Raw genomic sequence first — 21,179 nt, forward strand, 5'->3', positions numbered from 1 at the left:
AGCATCTGTACACATTTGAAAACCAATCCCTCAGATGTTGGCTTGAGACAGTGGCACGTGCATATGTGTAGGGCTTAGGGACCTAAAGGCTGGGAACCCTGTCGTGGTTGTCCAAAGCGAGGAGAGCCCAGGTGACATATGTCTCAGAGACCACACTCTCTTAAGATATACCTAGAGGAAGCACAGAGGGTCTGATATTTCTAAGATACTCTTCCATTTGGTTGCTCAGCACCAAGGAGAAAAGAGCATGATGGCATTAATAAGTACGTTGGAGAGTCAGCAGGTGTCATGAGCTTGGGAGAACAACAAGGCAGGGAGGTGCAGAGAGGTGAGGGTAGCAGGTTGTGGCTTTAAATCGGGGCTGCAAGGGGATCTCAAGGGAAGGTGACAGGGGAGCAAAAGTTTGAAGGAAGGTGGGAGCTGGCTGTGGAGACATCCCAGGAAAAGAGGTTCCAGGAAGAAGGAGGGGATAACTGAGAGAGCAGTATGGTCGGAGCTGAGGGGGCAGGGGAAGAGCAACAGGGGAAGAGTAGAGAGGAAATGGGGGAGGGGACAGGTCATGGTGCGTGGAGTCTGTTACAAGGACTCCAGCGTTTACCCTGAGGTGGGAGGGAGCCTGGGGAGGTTCTGAGCAGAGGAGAGATGTCTGCTCAGAGTATAACAGGACCACGTAGGATGCTGGATTAAGAAGGCAGAATTCCCTGGTGGCCTAGTGGTTACAACTCTGTGCACCCAACACAGAGTGGGGCAAGGGTTCGATCCTTGGTTGAGGAACTAAGATCCTGAAATGCCCTGCAATGTGACCAAAAAAAAATAATAAATTACAAAAAAAAAAAAAAGGCCAAGAAAGGAGCAGCTGGGGGCTAGTGAGTGAAACCAGGCAAGTAATGCCATGACCAAGTGGCCTAGACCATGCAGTGACGATAGGGTTCTGCATCTATTTCAATTTTAGAAGCAGATCCTGGGACTTCCCTGGAAGTCCAGTGGTTAAGACTTCACCTTCCAGGGCAGGGGGTGCGGGTTCAGCCCTTGGTGGGGAAGCTAAGATCCCACATGCCTTGTAGCCAAAATAAAAAATGCTATAAAACAGAAACAATATTGTAACAAATTTAATAAAGACTTTTAAAATGGTCCACATCCCAAAAAAAGCAGATCCACTAGGATCTGAGATGGGATGTATAAGATGCCTTCGAGGTGTTTGGCAGGAGGTCCTGGGAGAACAGCATTTCGTAGGTGGGGCAGCTGAGTTGGAAACAGGGGGCAGGACTAGCTCCACGGTTCTCACTGATTTTGCCCCGGGCCTTGCACTCAAAATAGTCTGGGGCTTCCTGGGGGGCACGGTGGTAAAGAATCTGCCTGCCAACGCAGGAGATGCAAGAGACACAGGTTAGATCCCTGCATCAGGAAGTTCCCCTAGCGTAGGAAATGGCAACCCATTCCAGTATTCTTGCTTGAAAAATTCCATGGAGAGAGAGAGGACCCTGGCAGGCTATAGTCCATAGGGTCGCAAAGAGTCAGACATGACTGAGCAACTGAGCACACATGCGTGCATGCTCACGCACACACACACACACACACGCGCGCGCTTGCACTCAAAGTGAAGATGGAACAAGGGGATAGAGTCTGTGCCACTGGAGGGAGCCGCTGCTTGGGTCTACACACCCTTCCTTAAACAAAACCCAAACTCAAGAGCAAGCACCTTGGATAGGATTTATCCTCAAATAGGTATGCGGTTGGAATTACCTTGGGTATGGACAGGTGTTAAAGAAAAATTATTCATGACACTTGATAAGGCAGTAAAGCAGCCTTTATTCAGGGACCGCTGCAAAAGGAGTTTTGCCCCAGGAGAGAAATGAAGCTCAACTCTGAATACAAGAACAATAGAGGATTTAGAGCCAAGGAGGGCGGGGGTCAGCAGATGGAGGAAACCTGAAGGCTGGAGGGATTCTGGCGAAAGTGACTCGACAAGATTCCTGCTAAAGAAGAGTAAGAGCTCCAGAGTGGGGAAGGAGGGACTTGATCAGGTTTCGAGGACGAGGGATACTTGCTAAACTGAGCCAGTAGGATTCTTGCTAAAACTGACGTAGGCAGGCCAAGGACAGGACCCAAGGTCAGGCCTATAGCTGAGAAGAGAGCTCAGAGGAGCCTGATTCAGGTCTGGCGGAGGAGAGGCTTTGTCTGGGTGTGGTGGGGGTGGAGCTTGTTTACGAGGCCAGAAATGTGGGCCCACACCTGTCCCCTCCTCTTTATTTTTTCATTTGGCTGCACCGGGTCTTAGTCGCCGCACGTGGCCTCTTCCATCTTTGTTGCGGCATGCAGGATTACTTTTGGTTGTGGCATGAGAACCCTTAGTTGCGGCATCTAGTTCCCTGATCAGGGATGGAACCCAGGCCCCCTGCATTGGGAGCATAGAGTCTTAGCCCCTGGACCACCAGGGAAGTCCCCTGTTCTCTCCTCTTTAGACGGAGTCAAGGACCCTGTCTCCCAGGACCACCGACCAGGGATTGAACCCAGCCCACCGCAGTGAACGCACCGAGTCCTAAGCACTCACTGTTGTTTGGTCGTGTATGACTCTCTATGACCCCATGGACTACAGCCCGCCAGGCTCCTCTGTCCGTGGGATTTCCCAGGCAAGCACTCTGGAGTGGGTTGCCACTGGACAGCCAGGCAATTCCCCAGTGCCTCTGCCGGCCCCTGGATAGAGTCTACATGCCTCAGTTTGCCTTTGCAGGTCCTAGGCGGCTGGGCCTGCCTGGCCTACGTCACTCTGATCTCCCTGGGCTCAGACAGGTCCCCAGGCCCCCGCCCACCTCCCTCCCTCAGCCTGGATGCCCTTGCTGTACTTATCCTGTGTGTTCCTCCAAGTATGGTCACACATCGCTCCACACACCAGAGCCTTCCCTGGCCCCGCCTCCCACCATCCGGCCCTTGTCACTGCTCCTCGGAGGTGTGATGTCTGTCTTCACACTCCTCTGCCCCACAGGCCCTGGGTAGGGGGGGAGTGTCCCTCAAGGTCACCCCCACCAGCAGCTTGCAGGCCAGGTTTGGCCCATGAGCTTCTTTTGTTTGGCCTGGATGAAATTGGCCTCCACAGGGTGTTAAATTTTCATGAGTGGCCAACATTCAGTAATCATGATTTCACATAAAAATCTAGACTTCCAGCTTCTTTTGCAAGATCAAATTACCTGCTGACACTGGGCCTGCATTTTTGCCTGGAAACCATAGGCAAATGTCCCCACAGAGGAAGTCCCCAGGGGCCACAGGCCCACTAGGCGCTTCCATCTTAGGGATACCTGTCGGGGGGCGTTCGAATTTGAGAACCTGGAATCAAGGCTCCAGACATTTTGGATAACACCCATCTATGGTGCTAAAAGTCGGGTGATGGTTACTGTCAGGAGGAGGCATAGTGGCTAGGAGAGGCCCTGGGGCGGGGCGGGGCAGGGGTTGGGGGAGGGTTGGGGGAGCAGGAGGTGGGGAGGGAGGCTGGTGATTGGTTTATGCAAACTCATCAAAGCCCTACAGTTGGGAATTGTGCCTTTTTTTATATTCAACAAAATTTACCAGAAAAATCGTTGCTATTAATAATGAAATTCATACTTTTCAGGAAACGTGAATATGCTTTGAAGGGACATGACCCAAATGCATCTCGCTTTCCACTTGGAGTCAGCTGCTGCAGGGATTCTCAGCAGCTTCTGGACCTCCTCAGTCACTTCCTGTTTTCTAAGCTTTCAAAATAAAGCTTGAGGAACCAGCGCATCCCCAGCCTCCAGGACCTCCTCATGATAGCAAGGGATTAGCCAATTTCCAATTACTGGTGAGGTTTTTTTAAACATTGACTCCCAAGGTATCTAAGCCTAATACACACTTTACTCTCTGCTTAAGATGCTTCTCCAGGGCTTCTGTGAGAGCCAGCCTGGCGCTGCTAGTGTGTTTATGAGGCTGTCTGCTGCTCAGGGCCGGTGTTCCCAGGGGCAGGAGGGACCCTGGTGCTCAGTACAATCCAAGAAGTCCCAGGGGGTGGGTTCTCTGGAGGAGAAAGGAACCTACTTCATTAGCCAGTGACTAACTGGAGTTTCTTTGAAATTGTCTTAGCTCTTCCAGCAACTATTCAAGAGGAATTTGTCAGGCCCTGGCTCTGTGTCAGGCTTTTGGCAAACTGGACCAACCAGGTCTGTGCCTTCATGGGGCTTATGGTCTAGAAGAGAAGATAATCATGAACAAGGAAATCACTCATCAGTTCAACAGTTGCAGATGGGGAATCAGGATGCAAGAGGAAGCAACCAGGGGCCTCGCTGAGGAGGGACGGTTGAGAACATGTCCCCGATTGAGGGTGGAAGGTATAAATTTTAATCCCCACTCTGCCACATCTAGGCAGCCCCTGCCTCTCAGAGCCTCAACTTTCTGATTTGTAGATAGGGTGGGGCAGAGGACAACAGGTGCTGAGTGTCCTCAACATGGGAGGAGGGTACCACCTCCAGGCACTCTCAACCCTCAAGGGGCTAGTTACCTCCACATGACAGGTGGGAAAACTGAAGAAGCAGAGGAGAGAGAAGCTTGGAGTGCAGGGGATGGGAGAGAGCTCCCATGCCACAGCCTGGAACATCAACCAGGAGCTTAGATCCTACCCCACCAGCGATGAAGACTCACTGATGACTGTGGAGCCGGGAGCATGACACACTCAGGGCTGTGTTTCTAGAAGGTCATCCAGGGGACTGGCAGGGTGAGTGGCTGGGAGGTGAGGCGTCCTGCAGATGTGTCAGAGGCTCAGACTGTGCTCCACGCCTGCTCTGGCGATGAGATGGGAGACCAGACTAGTTACCTGGCCAAATTCACAGAGAATAAGGCCAGGGCACACACGCACTGTGGGGGCATCTGTTCAAAAGCGTGCTCAGAAACCACAGCCATAGGGTGACCAGCAAGTCAGCCACGGCTCTGACGTCCAGGGCAGGAGGGAAGTGAGTCAGGCCTGGAGAGAAGAGGGAGAAAGGCAGGAGGACCTCACACTGGTCCCAACCATCAGCCATGGCCTCCTCTGGATGACCAGCCAGGGAAGATCTCAGGGGACAGAGCGTGAATGAGCAGGAGGAGTCTGGGGACATTTATTTAGGACCAGGGGCATATCAGGCACTTTGGTCAAAGGGATATCACTGAGCCCTTTTGGAATTCTTACTTTGGGGGGGGGGGGGCCTGCCCACATGGCATGTGGGATCTTAATTTCCCCAGCAGGGATCGTGAAAGTGCAGTCTTAACCACGGGACCGCGAGGGAAGTCCTGGACTCTTCTGGGATTCTTGATCTCAGCTAGAGAAACTGAGGCTCAAGAAGTAGCAGGACAGAGGCCGGAGTCCAGGGCCTGACACTGTTGTCTTCAGGTGAAATCAGGGGTCCTGGTAAAAGCCCCACAGCCCACTGACTCCCCTCCTTGTGCTTAGCACTCAGTGGGATTTTTCCAAGTCTTTAAGAGCTGTAGCTGGTTTGTCTCACCCCCATATTGAGGAGGGACAAGGAAGGTTGGGGAGAAAACACGTTTTAAAGTGTCTCCTGGAACCAGCCCTGCTTGGGTAGTTTTTGCGTCCTTTTGTTTTTTAAACCCAAGTTGTTTTTTGCTTCCCTCTTCTGCCCCCTAGAGGATAAAAGTGGAATGCCAGCTTTGCTTCCCCAAATCAGGAAGAACCCCCCCTTTCTCCCCATCCACCCACCAAGAAGCTAAAATTGCCCCGACGCCTGACCGACACCCTGGAATTCGATTTAGTGACTAAGACCGGAGGTCTCCAACTGGGTGTAAATATTTATAAGTCACATAAGGATGCACAAATATATTACAAGCAGTACATTATACATTAAAAACATATTAAAGCATACATAAAAACTAGCAGAGACTTCCCTGATGGCCCAGTGGCTAAGTCTCCACGCTCCCAATGCAGGGAGCTTGGGTTCAATTCCTGGTCAGGGAACTAGATCACACATGTTGCAACTAAGAATTTGCATGCTGCAACTGAAGATCTCCCACGCCTCAATGAAGTTTGAAGATTCCTCATGCTGCCACTAAGACCAGTCAAATAAATGCACAGTCAAATAAATGAAATTAAAATAAATATGTTAAAAACTAAAAAGTTTTAAAGGGGGAATGTAAAGAGTAAATAAACACTGCATTGAAATATTTTTATTTACTAATAGTATAGAAGACCTTTTGGCCTTCATTAAACATTCTTAATAATATACTTTTACAGCGAGCAATGCAATAGCATATGCTTTTTTTAATTTTTTGAAAAGCATGGGTTAACTGTGCTGTCTTGATTCAGAGGTCTGGTTCTATGTGGTTATTTCCATACTTGATTTGATTGGCTATTAGAGCTGAAAACAGGGCTTTAATTTGGATTTATACAAAGATTTCTAAATCCAAATGAAAGAAGCACTTTATGGGCTGTGCTTTCTAAATATCAACATTCATATTTAGTCGCATTCTCAAAATAGGGAGCCATTTTTGGTGAAATCTGGGTAATCTACTTCCATCTTCCTAGATATCCATCACTAAGTCCTGCAAACAAATCGGAAGATTAGTATTCATGTATTTTTAACAAATGGGATTCAAAACTCCCTGAAAGTTTTCTTTTGGGAAGCTTTTTTTGAAATTGATTGGAATCTTCTGTTTGCAAGTTCTTAAAGTATGCAGATTTGGAGAGTTTCTAAGGGAAACATACTTTGCTTTGGGGCAATAAAAGCTCATAACAATGGAAACATTTCTGAACATCTGCTTTCAAAATCCTCTTCCCAAAGATGTAAAAAAAGTCAGTTACATTCTCTCACATTGTTTAAAAATTACCTTCCTCTTGGGGGAGCAGATGAGGTGCTTTGTTTCCAGGGTGAAACAAATAGTCAACAGTCAGGTGTCACCCCAGAAGAGGTCAGCCAATGTGGGCGCTTGTTTTTTTCACAAAAGAAACATGTGAACCTCATTTCCAGGCTCAGCAGCTGCTTGAAGTCACACTCAGGATCCCTCCCCATCTCGTAACCAAGTATCACTGAAGTCTTCTATGCAAAGGTCTTGTTCTTAGCAGTAATAATATAAATCATAAACACTATAAAGAGAACACCGACCCTGTGTCAGGCCGTATGTAAGCAGGCTCAGGGGCTTCCCTGGTGGCTCAGTGGGAAAGAATCCACTGGCCAGTGCAGAAGATGCAGGTTTGATCCCTGGGTTGGGAAGATCCCCTGGAGGAGGAAATGGCAACCCACTCCAGTATTCTTGCCTGGGAAATCCCATGAACAGAGGAACCTGGCGGTCTGCAGTCCATGGGGTCATAAAGATTCGGATACAATTTAGCGACAACAGCTACAAATCATTTGGCAATTATGTCATTTCTAGTTTTTCAATAGAAGCAATGCTTTAATGCACATTTGTTAACATACTTCTGATGGACACAGGCCCCAACTTCTTTTTTTTAATTTATAAACTCATCCCCTGGGTATACTTGTGCCACACATTGGAGGGAAGTGTGTCATTTAGGGCTGGCTTAAGCCATTCAAAGGGCACTCACTGAAAAACCAAGGGAGAGTCTGGCTTCAGTTGTGGCTTGGTCTAGCAGCTGAAACATGTCAGAACTTGGGTCCTCTCCAGCCTTCCAGTTTACCTTCCACAGTGTTAGCTTCATCTCTCCAATCCATGGCTCCATATGGAAGTCTCCCAGAAGCTCCAGGCCCTCCCTGGGCAACAAAATTGCTTTCTTGATTCTTGATCTCACATTCTCACACCTCACCAGCTCTTCCTTAGACGGTGAGGGAGTTTCTCTTTCTCAGAAGCCCCAGCAAATGGTTCCTGATGTCTCACTGTAGACAAGGAAAATGGGAGGCTCCAAGTGACTTAAGACAGGACCCACCCCTGGAGCTGTGTCTGGGGTCAGTCCCTGCCCAAACATCATGACTGAGACAGAGAGAGAGGTGGCTACAACAGTTATCTATTGCTGCACAAAAAACAAGCAACACTCGGTAGCAATTACTGTTTTTCATGATTCTATGGGTTGGAATCTAGACAGCTACATTTCTCTCTCCTGGCACCGTTCATGGGCTACACCATTCTGATGGCTTGACTGGGGCTGTAAAATCATTGGTGAGCTCACTTGCACACCTGGAAATCTGTACTGTGCTGCTCAGGGTGCCCTGTTCTCTCCATGAGCCCTCCCCTCTGGTCAGCTGGACAGGGCTCCTGTTTTCCATGGCATCTTGGGGTCTTAGAAGGCATAGGTGGAAGCTGCAAGGCCTCCCAAGCTCTGCCCTGTGCACTCACATGGAGTCACTTCCATGCATTCTGTTGGTCTCAGAATCTCTGCCCAGATCTAAAGGGAGGGCACCCCACCTCTTAATGGGAGGAGTGAATTGCAAAGAGCTGGTAGGTCTGCAAACAATCCCCACAGTTGATTAGGGTAGATACAAGAGAATGGATTCTGGGTGTCAAAATGGCCAGTGACCACCACGAGAGGGCAGGGAATAGAGGGCTGCTTCTGCCCAGGCGCACCCTGGCGATTGCAGCAGGCGACGCCCCCGGAGACAGCGCTTGTGTCAGTCACAGGCGTGTCCCTGGGACCTACACCCAGGGATAATCTTTGAGATCAGGACAGAAGGGGCTGGGATTACATGTCTCCCTCACTAAATTGAGTCATGAAACTTTTATTAAGGGATATAGTCTGTCAATGTCAAGAAAACAAGGCAATTCTGGGCAGACCCATTAAGAACAAATCCTTCTCCAGTTTCGCCGTCGCCAGTCCAGATGGAATTATGAAGTGACAGGGCGATGACAGGAGGGGGGCGTTCCTTGCAGCAGGGGCTGTGAGTCCGCTAATCGCATGCAAAGTGCTTTCCCGAGCCCTTGAGAATGCGGGCACAACAGCCACATCCAGTTTTCCAAGGTTCCCTCCCAGAAGGGCTGCCTCTTTCACAGACACGGGTGACAGCTCCTTCCATCGGACACGGGAGTGTGTGCCCAGCCCCTTCTCCGTCAGCCAAGAAGGAGGGCCACATGTGGCTTTGTCCATCCAGGAACCTGAACACCCCCTGCTGACCCCTCTGGCTGAAGGCATCAGGGCCCCAGCCCTCCTAGCCAGAGAGATCCTCTGGGCCCCTCCCCAGTCCACCCAGGGAATGGGGCCATGCAGGGCCCCCACGTGGAAGACTATGACGTCACCCATACCCAGATTCAGGCTTCCCGGATGGCTCAGTGGTAAAAAAAAAAAAAAAAAACTGCCTGCAATTTCGGAGACCTGGGTTTGATCCCTGGGTTGGAAAGATCCGCTGGAGAAGGGCATGGCAACCCACTCTTGTACTCTTGCCTAGAGAATCCCATGGACCGAGGAGCCTGGCAGGCTGCAGTCCATGGGGTCACATGGAGTCGGACACGACTGAAGCGACTTAGCAGCAGGAGCACCCAGACTGGTCATCTCATAGCTCTGTGTTGCTGGCCAAGCACCTTAGCCACTCTGAACCTGAAGATGGGTACAACGAGATCCCTTAACCTGTGGGAAACTCCTGGCATGACTTTTTTTTTTTTTAATATGTATTTATCTTGGCTGTGCTGGGTGTTCAATACTGCCGGGCTTTTCTCTAGTTGCGGGGAGTGGGAAGGGGCCTACCTCCGGTTGTGCTGTGCGGGCCTCTCATTGACGTGGCCTCTCTTGTGGCAGAGCACAGGCTCCAGGCACGTGGGCTTCAGTAGTTGCAGCTCCAGGGCTCGAGAGCACGGGCTCAGTAGTTGTGGCACACAGACTTAGCTGCCCGAGGCATGTGGGGTCCTCTCAGACCAGGGATTGAACCCAGGTGGATTCTTTACCACTGAGCCACCAGGGGAGCCCCTGACTTGTTTTTTTTTTTTTAATGTGAGCCAAGGTTTTAAATCAGGAGATTGCATACAAACAATTGTATTCCCCAGCTTCTTAGAAAGAGTCTAAAGCTCTTGGCAGCACTGGGCCTGTATTCCCAGGTGACAGGATTGGCTGGAAGGTAAGTAATTGCTTTAGACTGGAGAGTGTCCCCACTTTGCCACAGTCCCCACCACTCCTTATTGGCTCACATCAGCTCTACTTTGCTCATTTTTATCCCTGGTCTAAACCCAGCAGGCACTAGAGTTTGCCACCACTGGGTTAGAGTTTTAATTCCACTGTCCCCAGAGCTGGGCTTCCCAGGTGGCGCTAGTGGTAAAGAACCCACCTGCCAATTCAGGACACATTAGAGATGTGGGTTTGATCCCTGAGTCAGGAAGATTCCCTGGAGGCAACCCACTTCAGTATTCTTGCCTGGAGAATCCCATGGACAGAGGAGCCTGGCAGGCTACAGTCCATGGGGTCGCAAAGAGTCAGACCTGACTGAAGTGACTTAGAACACAAGCACGTCCTCAGAGCTCCAGCAGGTCTTTATCCCAGGGTCCACTGTCACCAAGCACATGGCTCAATCTGATCTTTGCAGGGAGCCATCGTGGGCTCCCTCTGCGTCCTCCATTGCTCCAGCCACCAGGCGCTGACCGGCACTAAGGACCTGAGAACCACCTCCCTAGCCAGGCATCTGAGTGCCCTGATGAGCCCTCAGATGTACTGACTCTTCCCTGTAGCTGAAGATACTGGGATGAGGCCTCTGCTTTAAGCAGCTCACAGGGCCCCAGAATCCAAGTCCGTTTTCATCCTCCAGGCACTCAGTCTGCAAACGGTTTCATCTCTGTCTCTGGGCTCTTTGACTGGAGCACCAGCTGCCACATCTGCTACTCCCTGAATCCTTCAACAAATCCCCATCGATCATCTGCCACAGGGAGCAGAGACCCATGGCCCACAGGCCAAACGCAGCCCTCCACCTGCTGCCTTCTGCCCATGAGTGAAGAAGGGTTTTTACATTTTTCAATGGTCGAAACAAAATCAAAATAAGAATCCTATTTTGTGACACATGGAACTCATGAAATGCAAATTTCAGTGTCCTCAAATAATGTTGTATTGGAACATAGCCATTCATTTCCATATTATCTGTGACTGCCTTCAGGCTCCGGGGCGGAGCTGGGCTGTTGTAACCCACGGAGCCTCAGATGTTTGCTCTCCAGTCCTTTCCAGGGAAAGCCTGCAGCCCCTGTTCTGCTCTGTTCTAGGCCCTGTTCTGGGGATTGGCGCTACAGGGCTCTTTCCATTGGTCTGTGTAACAAAAACCACAAGCTGGGGGTGCTTAAAACCAAAGAAATGGATTCCCTCTGAAGTCAAGGTGTCGGTGGGGCCATGCTCTCTCTGGGGGCTCCAGGGGAGTGTCCTTCTTTGCCTGTTCCAGCTTCTGGAGGCTCCAGACACTCCTTGTGGCAATCTGTGTGTGCTTGCTCAGTCGTGTTTGAGTCTTTGCAACCCTACAGACCATAGCCCACTAGGCTCCCCTGTCCATGGGATTTTCCGGGCAAGAATACTAGAGTGGGCTGCCATTTCCTCCTCCAGGGGATCTCCCTGAGCCAGGGATCACAACCAGGCTCTCCTGCGTCTCCTGCATTAACAGGCAGATTCTTTACCACTGAGCCACCCGGGAAGCCCTGGTTGCCTCCCTCCGATTTCTGCCTCCCACCTTGCCCTCTGTTGTCTCCCTCTGGTCTCTGCCTGCCTCCTGCCTTCCTCTCTGTAAAGACACTCATCATTGGGTTTAAGGCCCATTGTAGTCTCATCTCAAGATGCTCAATTATATCTACAAAGACCTCTTTTTAGAAGGGTTGCCTTGGGACTTCCCTGGTGGGCCAGTGGCGAAGATTCCGAGCTCCAAAGTCCAGGGCCCGGGGTTGGATGCCTGATCAGGGAACTAGATCCCTCATGTTGCAACTAAGAGTTTAGTTTGCATGTTGCAACTAAAGAGCCCACACACCCCAGTGAAGATCCCTCAGGCTGCAACTATAATATCCCAAGTGCTGCAACTAAGACCCAGCTCAGCCAAACAAATAAATACTTAAAAAATAAGTACAATAAAATAAGGCTACATTTACCAGTTCTGAGACCTGGAAGGGACCATCATTGAACCACCACAAGTGGGGTTTTTTTTGCCTTCTAGAATCTTCCATTCTTTTGAAGAGAAACTGATGATAAGCAGCCCCCACCAAAAAAAAAAAAGTAATAGATCAGATGTTGATGAGAGTTATGAAGAGTAGCTTTGAGTAAAGGAGGTGAGGCAGATAGAGAAGAGGCCGTTTATATATGCTTGAGCAGAGATCCCTTTTGAGTTGCAGGTCCCTCACCACCTAATAAGGACTCAATGCTCCCACACGCCATCCTACGTATCTGCACTTAACATGCACACTCGCAGTCAATTCCTCCACAGCCCTAACTTGGAGCTCTGATGATCGACATCCCTCCCTGATCATGTGCACGAGTAAACCAAGGCAGGGGACCTGTGCGAGGTCTCTTAGCCCGACGGCAGTAGAGCTGAGAGCCAGGGTGATGGTTCTCTCACAGCCCATCCGCAGGGCCTTTCTGTAAACAGAAGGAGCCAAAGGGAGGACGCTGGGTTTCACAGAGTTCAGCCTTGCCCAGATTGCAGAGCAGACGTGTTTTCTCCAACAGCAGGAGGCTCCAGAGGTGCTCGGGAGCGGCAGCGGGTGTCCTGCTCTGACTTTCAAGGAGGTCAATTAACACAGAATCACAGCCTTCCCAAGCAGAGCCCCGGGGGCAAGTGCGGGGGTGTGTGCGTGTGTGCGTGCGTGTGTGTGTGTGTGTGTGTGTGTGTGTGTGTCTTGTGCAGTATTGCCAGGCTGGCCAGCACCAGAGGATGCATCCTGTCCACTATTGTACATGTGGGGTTGGTTCAAGGGGCCCGAGAGTTTATAGGGCCCCAAATTTGGGGTCAGGGGGAAAACAAGCCTCAGCAAGGGCTGCTGAAATGATGGACTGAGACCCCCCTCCTCTCCATACAAGGCAGCTGGGGCAGGACCTCAGCTCTGACCTGACCTGGGCTGTGCTGGGGCTTGGGGCGTAATGGTTTGTACTATTGTGAGGGTTTTGCTTGTTTTCTTTTTTACTTTATTTTTAGCTCTGCTGGGTCGTTGCTGCTTCGTTGTTTCTGGTTGCAGCAAGCGGGGGCTCCTCTCTAGTTGTGGTGTGCCCGCTTCCCACTGTGGTGGCTTCGCTTGTTGCAGAGCACAGGTACTAGGCGCACGGGCTTAGCTGTTCCTCGACATGTGGGATCTTCCCAGACCAGGGATCGAACCCATGTCCCCTGCACTGGCAGGCAGACTTCTCACCACCAAGGAAGACCCTGGTTTGTCCTGTTGTTGATTTTCAATTACTGTTTAAAATTCATATCAGAATAGTAGATGTACAGACTTAAATAATCAAATAACATCTCATAGTACTCCAGCCCCTCTAAACTCCATCCACATTGGCCTTCCTTCCGTTCTCTGGCTCTTCCAGCTGATTCCTGCCTCAGGGCCTTTGCACTGCTGCTTCTCCCGCCTGAGGACCCCTCCAGTGTCTCACTGGATCTCAGCTCCAGGTCAGCTCCTCCATGAGGCACCCCACTACCGTTCACCCTGTGACTGCGCATGCACCCCTGCCCCAGCGCCATCTGCATTTCTCTGCATGATCCCAAATGGCCACATTTAGCCATTTACAACTGTTGTTCATTTATGAGCTGTTCTGTCTCCTCCACTGGAATGCAGGTTACATGAGGGCAAGACCAGCGCTGTGGCTCACTGCTGAGTCCCGTGGGCCTAGAACAGAGCCTGGCCTGTAGCAGATTCTCACTGAATGTTGGTCAAAGAAAGAAATAAAGAGGAATCAGGGGGATGGGGAGAGGCAGACACAGCCACAGGCACCCACCCCTGGCCTTTCTCACTCTGCCTCTGGTGAATGGAACCCAACCCTCACCCTTGAACCTGACCCAAGTATAGCAGCTGCCCTTCTGGGCAAGCAGTGGTGGAAAGTTAGAGAGGAACCCTGAAGAACTTCTTCCAGAAGCCCCAGGCCCATCTCAGCCCAGACTCCACGAGGTGGCCAGAGAGGGCTGCTCACTCCATCCACCTGGCTGAGATTCTTTTCCTGGGGATGTGGCAGGACTAGGAGCAGGGCTCTGATGTCAGACGCGTGTGTTGGATCTGGGACCCATCACTTACAACCTGTGCCAGACACTGACCATCACTGTTCTCCCTTTCCTCACCTGTAAAGTGGGGGCGGTCTGTCTGATGCTGCAGACATTCATTCAGATAATATGCCAGTAACAGGCCACCCCAGGGGATTTATTTTTCCTGTTTTGTACATGCTTCGCAGCTAAGATCCAAAGCCTAGGACAAAAGCTGTTAAGGATCCCACATTCTAAATAGGCATAGGCTCCTTGAGGCTTGTATAGACAGACTGGGGGTGCCTGCAAGGAAGGGCATCTTGTTTTCCAGCTGGATGTTGGCTGAGCTGGAGGCTCGACAGGCATCCCTACGGGAGAGAAGCGTGGGCAGAGAGCATCCTGGGGGCCCTCAGAGGTGCATAACGCATCTTCATCTTCAGCCCTTCTCCTCCATTGTAGGGTCAAAGGTGGGGGGATGGTATAGCAGTTAACCAGGGGCCAAGATAACACCGTGTAACAAAGAGCCACAAAATCTCAGTTGCCATCTGGGGCATCTGCGGCTGGATGATCTAGAATGAACTGGCCAGGACAGCTCTGTTGATCTCCACTGGGCCTGCTCACACATCCAGGGGGTGGCCGGGGTCGGCTGCTCTCAGCTAGGTTATCTGGGCTGCTCCATGATCCAGTCGAACTCACTCTTGTGTCAGAGAGTTGGGAGAGGTCTGCTGATCTCAGCCCAGCCTGCCCGCCTGCCTGGGGGTAACCTAGCCTGGGCTCTGCAGGGCAGCTCTGCTGAGCTTGGTGGGCTCGCTCAGGTGTCAGCAGCTGACTTGTGTTGGTGATCTGGGCTGGCCTTAGCTCCTCTCTGTGTGTTCTTCATCCTCCTCCCGGGGCCAGGAAGGTGGCCCAGGCCTTCTCTTTTCATGACAATGGCACAGGTACAAGGAAGTGAGCATGAGGCCTCTGAAGGCTTCGGTCAAAACTGACATGCTGTCACTTCTGTCGCTAAATTCAGCCTCTGTTCCCGGTGCCGAATAGAAGCGCAGAGACCGAGTTTGGGATGAAGTAGAAAAGAACAGCTGTATTGCTTTGCCAGACAAAGGGGGCCACAGTGGACTAATGCCCTCAAAACTGTGATCCTGTGTCCTGCTCTGGAGGAGGCAGTGGGGAGTCTGACAGTGTTCAAGGAGCAGGGTGTGGTCAGCTCGTGGACATTCTTCTGATTGGTTGGTGGTGAGGTCATCAGGAGTCAGCATCATCACCCTCCTGGTTCCAAGTGGTCTGGAGTCCACATGCTTATAGATCGTGTACAGTTAACTTTTTACAGCTGGTGAGGGTTTTAGTATCTGCCGAACAAGCTTCCAATTCAGGAGGCCCGAGTTCAATCTCTGGTCAGGGAACTAGATCTCATGTGCTGCAACTAAGAGTTCAAATGCTGCAACCAAAGATTCTGCATGCTGCAACTAAGACTTGGTGTAGCCAAATTAATAAATAAACAATTGTAAGGCAGAAAAAGTGAGAATAAGCTCTCCCAGGGGCCAATGTTTGGGGAGTGCATGAGGGACCTGGGGGGCTGCCCAGCCCAGGACTATCTCCTCTCCTGACACCTGCCTCACGTCTACACCTGGCCCATGTGCCTGACAGTTTTCTCAGGCTGACTCTATCCTTTACAATTGAGTATCAGCTGAACCTAGACAGCATATTAAAAAGCAGAAACATCACTTTGCTGGCAAAGGTTCATAGAGTCAAAGCTATGGTTTTTCCAGTAGTCATGAACGGATGTGAGAATTGGACTATAAGGAACGCTGAGCTCCAAAGAACTAATGCTTTCAAACTGTGGTGTTGGAGAGGATTCTTGATAGTCCCTTAGACAACAAGGAGATCCAACCAGTCAATCCTAAAGGACATCAAGGCTGAATACTCATTCAAAGGACTGATGCTGAAGCTGAAGCTCCACTACTTTGGCTACCTGATGTGAAGAGCCAACTCACTGGAAAAGACCTTGATGCTGGGAAAGATTGAAGGCAAAAGGAGAAGGGGATGACAGAGGATGAGATAGATAGATAGCATCACCAACTCAATGGACATGAACCTGAGCAAACTCCAGGAGATAGTAGAGGACAGAGGAGCCTGGCACGCTGCAGTCCATGGGGTTGCAAGGAGTCAGACATGACTTAAGTGACTAAACAATAACAACAGATCAAGTGAACCCCCAGTCTCCCTAACCTGCTGGCCAAAGCCAAGCCTCATGCTCTATGGATTACACACCCCAACAGCCCAAAGGAGTCTATATCAGTAACAATCCAAAGGACCGTTGTTCTGTCGCAACTACGGCAACCCAGGCTTGAAGCTGAATACATCCATCACCTCATGTGGTCTTTCAACAACCCTGGGAGGAACTCATCCTAATTCCCCTTTACAGCTGAGGACTGAGGACCAGAGAGCCTAAGCGACTTGCCCGAGGTCACACAGCTGGGCTGATTGATTGACTTGTGCTTAGAAGCACAAGAGAGAAATCAGCCCACAGACAAGTGTAACATCACTTTGCAATATTAAATCTAATTCTATGACTTAGATTTTTTTCCTCATCCCGTTTTATTGAGGTACAATTGACTTAGTATTTTTATTTTTAATTACTTTGGGGTTGGGGGCAGGGGAGTTGGTCCTCCACTGTTCCCAGTGTTTAGGATCTAGCCTTGCATTTAGGAAATAGTAACGTATGAACTTGACTCCAGATCTTTCTGAACCTGACTCTCAAGATCTTGGCAAGAACCGACAGACTCTGAGCGCCACCATGCTCCCAAACACCCGCCTCTCGCTACGTCCTCACCTTCAGAGAGGGGCTTGGGACTGGGAGGGGAAGACAGAAGGCGGGATCCCCAGGAAGGGCCAGGCCAGCTCCCCACACACACTGTTGCCCCCACCCCCACCTAAAGGGAGGGCCTGTGGGGTCGTCTAGCAGGAAGAGTCCTCTGGGATTCTCTGTGTTAGTTGCTAAGTCATGTCAGACTCTTTGCGTCCCCATGGACTGTAGCCAAACAGGCTCCTCTGTCCATGGGATTCTCCAGGCAGGAATACTGGAGTGGGTTGCCATTTCCTCCTCCAAGGGATCTTCCAAGGAGGAAGATCTTTTGAACCTAGGGATCAAAAGCCCCCATCTCTCGCATTGGCAGGCGGATTCTTTTACCACTGAGCCACCAGGGAAGCCCTAGCTGGAGGAGTCTAAGGGATCTAGAAATACCTGTGTGGCCATCTAGTGGACAAGGTCACACACGCAGCTGCCCACCATCTTTTAAATAGCCTTTGTGTCTGGGGGCCATTCTCACACTGGGAGTCCATCTCCTGGCACGGAAGGCAATACTCGCATTCCAGCGTCCCTGTCCCAGCCTCTGCCTCCATCATGTGCGCCCACCTAGGATTCCAGTTTAGGAGAGAGTCCAGTCGCTTCCTGGAGTAGGAGGCAGAGCATGGTGGGGGACACCAAGATTTTAGAGGCAGGGGTTAGGACTGACCAGTGGTTGGGGTTTAGGTCCCCGGGGTGGAGCGCCAAGCCTGATTAGGGTTCCCTGGGCAGCCTCCTGTTCTCACCTGCTGCTCAGCACTGAGAGGTGAGACTGTCTGGACGTGGTCATGAAGTGCCCCCTCCCTGGGAAATCAAATATTCTTAGTTCTCCTTGCTGACCCCCTCAAGGATGCGAGGCCATGGCTGACCCCAAACTCTGTCCCCGGGAGGCTGGATTGGAGGCCAGGGGGGCCAGAAAGAGAAAAGATGGAGCATGAAGATGGGGAAGGGGACTGCCACCTGTCACCACATCCAAACTGCCAGACTGAAGACCAGTTAGTGAGCAGCAGACCCCTCGGGAGCCACACAAGTCGAGGCTTCGTGTGGGCAGCGGCCTGCGTGATGCCCAAGACTGACCAGCAGGACTGACGCCTGTCTGTCCCAAGCTCTGGCTCCATCCCCCTCTGGCGTCATTTCTTGTCACAAACTCCTTTTTCTACTGTCATGGCCTGTCCAGAGTTTTCTGGAAGAGTGATGGGGGTTGGACCCTGGTGGGAGGGAGTGGGTGGCTGAGGGTGGGAGGGGAAGCCCTAACCCACAGGGCCTGGGTGGAGTGACAGGGAAATGGAGACTTCAGGCACCAGTAACAACCTCAATATTTCACCTGCTGTGTCCTGGTGGGGACAGTTAAGGCCAGAAGTCACAGGCAAGGGAGTGGCACCCAGACACACTTAGTCCCAGACACGGAATTGAGTCAGTGATGGATATTCATGCCCTTTTGGCCTGAGGATTCAAAATCCAAAATAAGAGCTAGATGTCCCTCCCCCAACCTCATCAAAACACATAAGCCGCCTCCCCTTGAAAGCCATCTTGGAAAGAAGAGGGATGCCGGGGAAAGGAGGCCTCTGGAGACGAGTTTCAGTGGGGAATTTGACAAATTCACCATGGACAGCTGTGCAGGTTGCTCACTGTCCAACAAGGCCTGGCTCAGGGAGCAAGTGTGGGTGGAAATTGTGCCCACCCTCCACTCTCCTGGTATGGAGCTGCACCTGCATGGGGGAAGAAGTGCCTTTTGAAACTCTCACAAAATTTGTCTAAAGTTTGAACTTTAACCGAATATTTTATCCAGAAGAGTCTGTTTTAAATCTGGAGAGAATAATTTCTGTCTAATAGGCAAATTTTTTAAAAATACATTTCTCCAGCCACTAGTTTTCCAGCATAAAATGAGATCATTTCTAGAAACAGGTGCATTTTGTGGACACCTGAGTCACACCAGAGTTCATTTTGTCCACCATCCCTCACGTGTGCATGTATACACATACACACTCTCTCTCTCGTAATTATGATGATATAAAGGACATGGAACAATTTACATTTGCAGCGACATGGATGGACCCAAAGACTGTCATCCTGAGTAAAGGAAGTCAGAGAGAAAGATAAATACGTATGATATCCCTTATATGTGGAATTTAAAAGAAATGATACAAAAGAACTTATTATAAAACAGAAAGAGACTCACAGACTTAAAGAACTGGACATACGGTTACCAAAGGGGAAGTGTGGGGGAAGAGATAGAGAGTTTGGGACTGCTACGTACACACTGCTATATTTAAAATGCATATTTAAAACCAACAAGGACCTACTGTATAGCACATGGAACTCTGCTCAATGTTACGTGCCAGCCTGGATGGGAGGGGAGTTTGGAGGGGAATGGATACATGCACATCCACAGTTGCTCTGCAGTGTACCCGAAGCTATCACAACATTGTTAATTGGCTATACACCAATATAAAATAGGGCTTCCCTGATGGCTCAGCAGTAAAGAATCTGCTTGTAATGGAGGAGACACAGGAGACTCGGGTTCAATCCCTGGGTCAGGAAGACCCCCTGGAGGAAGAAATGGCAACCCATTCTAGTAGTCTTGCCTGGAAAATCCCATGGACAGAGGAGCTGGGTGGGCTACAGTCCCTAGGGTCGCAAAGAGCCAGACATAACTGAGTGCACATGCCAATATAAAATTAAAAGTTTTTTAAAAAGAAAAAAAAAAGGACACGGTACACTTTGCTGAGGGCAGGACCCATGGTTTTCCATGCATGGGTCCTCGACCCAGCAATGGTCGCAGTGTAGACCCACAGTAAATGCCTGGTGACAGCCTGGCAGGCTGAACCGGTGAGTGAGTGTGACACGCACCATCCTATTAAGGGAAACCTACACAGCTGTGGCTTGACTCCGCACCCCTGCACAGAGAAACCCCAAGGAGCCTTGTGCTCAGGGATGGACCTCCCAGAAGTACACCCCACCTGGGCCACCTACACAAACTGGACTCTGAAAACTACTCTCAAAGCCACCAGGGAAAGCAGAACCAACTTAGGTATGAAGCCTGCTGTGCATCAGGAAGCAGATCTGCTCCTCACATGCACAGGCTCTCAAAATCAGAGAGAGAGGGATGGGGCCCGGCAGACACCGTGAACCTGAGCCCCCAGGGACCCAGACTCACGGCTTCCTGCTCTCCCCACAACCAGCTCAGGCCCTGGAAACCCCCCAGCCCCACCCCCAAAGCCCCTCCTCCAAGGCCCATGAGGAAGCAGAATACAGAGCATGACAGCCACAGCAGCTCTGCTAGGGAACAGTATTCAGAATCCTGGAGACCCAGTTTCCCGCCCTGCCACATGCCAGCTGTGTGACCTTATAAGCCTACTCAGTCGCTTCAGTCATGTCCAACTCTTTGCGACCCCATGGACTGTGGCCCACCAGGTTCCTCTGTCCATGGGATTCCCCAGGCAAGAATCCTGGAATGCTTTGCCATTTCCTCCTCCAGGGGATCTTCCTGACCCAGGGATCGAACCCAGGTCTCCTGCGTCTCCTGCACAGGCAGGCATGTTCTTTAGCAGTGGGCCACCCGGGAAGGCTGTGTGACCTTGGGCAAGCCACATAACCCCTCCGGGCCCCAATGTCCTTCAGGTTTAAGAGGAACAGTGACAAATGTCCAGCTCATTGGAATATGAGCTTAGGAGGAATTTCCTGGTGGTCCAGTGTTTGGGGCTCCGCACTTCCACTGCAGGGGCACTGGTGCGATCCCTGGTCGGGGAACTAAGATCCCACGTGCCAAGCAGCATGGCCGAAAAAAAAGGAATATGGGCTTAGGAATGACTGACAGGAGCATGGAAGCTTCCAGGCCCCTGGGCGTGCCACTCCTGCAGCATGGCTGAGCCAAGGCCAGCGCCTCCACGAGCACTGGCAAAGCAGAAAGAACGCAGGCAGGGCAGCACACAGACCTAAAACGGGACCCCAGCTTTGCCAGTGACTTGCTGTGTGGCCTTGGGCAAGTCACCTCCTCTCTCTGAGTCTCCGTAAGCATGTGCTCTAAGAGCAAAGGATTCCTAACGGGGTGAGATGGGTGCCTGCAGAGGGCAAGCCCTGGACAGGATCTGGAAGGCAGCCTGTCTCCAGCAGCAGGTGGGAACCATTTTTGAAAATGGCACAACACAAATCAGTAAGGTAATAACAGCCCCCAGAGCAACCGCTGGTGGCTCAGATGGTAAGGAATCTACCTGCATCCCTGGGTCGGGAAGATCCCCTGGAGAAGGAAATGGCAACCCACTCCAGTATGCTTACCTGGAGAATCCCATGGA

Source organism: Bos javanicus, chromosome 25, assembly GCF_032452875.1.
Source record: "Bos javanicus breed banteng chromosome 25, ARS-OSU_banteng_1.0, whole genome shotgun sequence".
Classification (NCBI taxonomy): domain Eukaryota; kingdom Metazoa; phylum Chordata; class Mammalia; order Artiodactyla; family Bovidae; genus Bos; species Bos javanicus.